Source organism: Spermophilus citellus, assembly GCF_964194105.1.
Source record: "Spermophilus citellus genome assembly, chromosome: 2".
Classification (NCBI taxonomy): domain Eukaryota; kingdom Metazoa; phylum Chordata; class Mammalia; order Rodentia; family Sciuridae; genus Spermophilus; species Spermophilus citellus.
This window is the reverse complement of record NC_138183.1, coordinates 135473834-135476895: the sequence shown is the minus strand read 5'-3', so window position 1 is coordinate 135476895 and position 3062 is coordinate 135473834. Positions and strand designations below refer to the sequence as shown.

The following is a 3062-nucleotide window of genomic DNA, read 5'->3' as shown; positions in this document are numbered from 1 at the left end:
ACAGGAGAACTGAGGTGTCTAGTAGAGTAATGGAAATATGATTAGGGGCAAGGAATTGAGGGAACAGATGAAGTAGAGGGAGTTTGGAGAGAGATATCCCCACTACATAGCTTACCAGCAGGTGGGTTTGTGTCACAGCGGTTCCACCTTTCTACTAGCCAGGACAGGAGAAATTATTGTTTCACATTCAGTAAATACAGAAAAATGAGAGGGTGATTGAAGTTAAAAAGGAGGGTTCATTCAGATGACATGATGCAAGGGATAATTTACAGGAAATCTGCCAGTACACTCCCCATCAATGACAAAAGCAGATACATGGGTCCTCTATTAATGAAGATTTGTTCTGTTCTCCCAGACTCTCAACAAAGAGAATGCTGACCAGAAATGACTCCCTGGTGACTGAGTTTGTTCTGGCTGGATTAACAGATCTTCAGGAGCTTCAGCTTCCCCTCTTTCACCTGTTCCTAATGATCTACATTGTCACCATTGCGGGCAACTTTGGCTTGCTCACACTTATTGGTCTCAATTCTCACTTGCACACCCCTATGTACTACTTCCTCTTCAACCTGTCCTTCATTGATCTCTGTTACTCTTCTGTTTTCAGCCCCAAATTTTGATGAACTTTGTCTCTAAGAGGAATGCCATCTCCTATGTGGGGTGCATGACTCAGTTGTTTTTCTTTCTCTTTTTTGTCATCTCTGAGTGCTACATGTTGACCTCAATGGCCTATGATCGTTATGTGGCCATCTGTAACCCATTGCTGTGTAGGGTCACCATTTCCCAGCAGGTCTGTTGCATTGTCTCTTGCTGCCTATGTGATGGGATTTGTTGATGCCGCTGCCCACACAGGCTGCATGCTTAGACTGACCTTCTGCAATGCCAATGTCATCAACCATTACTTGTGTGACATAGTCCCCCTTCTCCAACTTTCTTGCACAAGCACCTGTGTCAATGAAGTAGTCATTCTTGTTGTGGTGGGCATTAATATCACAGTCCCCAGCTTTACCATATTGACTTCTTACATTTTCATTCTTACCAGCATTCTTCACATCAAATCCACTCATGGAAGATCAAAAGCCTTCACTACCTGCACCTCTCACATCATTGCTATTTCTCTCTTTTTTGGATCAGCTGCATTCATGTATCTTAAATATTCTTCTCCTGGATCTATGGACCAGGGAAAATTTTCTTCTGTTTTCTACACTAATGTGGTTCCCATGCTCAACCCTTTGATCTACAGTTTGAGGAACAAGGATGTCAAAGTTGCACTTAGGGAAGTCATGACTACAATTAAAAAGAGAGACAAATTGTAATTAGAAGAACTAATTGTATACAGAAATTGAAGGATCTTAAAACTACTGGTGTTTTTCATGAAGAGATTTTGCTCATGTGATTTCTGCAGATAGTGTTTTATGTGGTTACCCCTGTTATTTTGACATTTCTCTTAAAATCTCATTGTTTTGTTTCTCTCTCTCAAACACTATTAGCAATTTTTAAAAAATAATTAATTGTCAAGAGCCATCCGTGGGCTGTGTGTGGACTACATCCACATTGCAGTCTAGTGAATAGGAGCATCTGGTATTTGGGAACTTCCAGTGGAAATTTCCTCTGGATAAGACCACCCAGACACATTGTGAGTTCTATTGAAGCTCTGCCTGGTCCCACACAGCTTTGGAGATGGGATGACTTGCTACAACCTCCCAGCCACACAGCCTATCAGAGGTGGGTGTGACCTACCAAGATGTCAATCAACTTGCTGACTGCAAGACACCATGAAGCAAGATTCCATATCTGAAACCTTATACCTGCCTTTGACATACTCCCTTAAATAAACCCTGAGAGCCATTTTCTAATTATCTAGCACCAGCTCCTGTGTGAGCTCAATATTTCAGGTATTTCATCCTTTAAAACTATGTTTTCTGACTCTGTGTCTTTGTTCTTCACTATTGTTCTAGATTTTAATCTCTTAGGTGGCTTACATCCTCCTGAGCAGGAAGACGAACCCCCTAATGGGGCACTTGATGCCTCCCCGTAATTAATAACATGTTTGCAAAGCAATATACACTCTGGTGTTTTTCATTAGGATTAAATACAGACACCATTATTTCTTCCGTTTCTGCATTATTTCCAGGGCTCTTCTTAATATGAAAATGTATAGAAAATTCATAAGTTACAAAAATTTAAAATTATGGTGTTCTCACCTAAATATAGAAATATGACAAATGACATATAGAAATGACAAATGTGGTTTGGGATAAGGTTTCAGGGGTGGAGTCTTGCTTCATGGCGTCTTGCAATCAGCAGATTGATTGACATTTTGCCTGGTCACACTCATCTCTGATAAGCTGTGTGGATGGGTGGTTGTAGCAAGTCATCCCATTCCAAAGCTGTGGGGGACCGGGTAGAGCTTGAATAGAACTCAGAATGCATCTAGGTGGTCTTATCCAGAGGAAATTTCCACTGGAAGTTCCCAAATACCAGATTCTCCTATTCACTAGGCTGCAATGCAGATTAGTTCACACACAACCCACGGATGGCTCTCAGCAATTAATTATTTTAAAAAATTGTTAAAAGTGCTTGAAGCATTTTCATTGTTATCAATATTGTGATAGTCATGAGGATATTGTGGAAAGTCTTCATTTCTTATCTCTGTAAAGCTTGATACAATAAGATAGATAAAATAGAAGGAATTGTTGGATTTCCTTTCCTCATTATTTTTGCTTTTTGTTACCCTTGTGAATGGAATGGCAAAACTTGTATCACAGGACACTCTTTTGTGAGAACCTATATCATTCATTTATTGTTGAAGAGTATATACACACCTACACCCTTATTATTGACAAACGCCGCATTATCAGAAGATGATTAGAGACAGGATATGTGTGTATCCCAGATTTCCAGTAAGGGGTATGATAGTTCATATTATTTATATTACATCCATAACAATCTAAAATGGCTTCCAACATTTTCATAAGAAGCATACCATTCTCATAATAATTCTTTGTGTTTTCTTTTGATCACTAACACAAATGTACTATACATTAAGTTACTAGAAGTATGTT

The 3062-nt window shown here is 39.4% G+C and overlaps 1 pseudogene across 1 annotated transcript; it reads left to right on the top strand.

The window, feature by feature from the left end:
- Window positions 1–371: 371 nt before the first annotated feature.
- LOC308632861 (olfactory receptor 8B3-like) lies at window positions 372–1313 on the top strand (annotated as a pseudogene). Its single transcript has one exon. The product of its transcript is annotated as an olfactory receptor 8B3-like (transcript).
- The last annotated feature ends 1749 nt before the right edge of the window (window positions 1314–3062 follow it).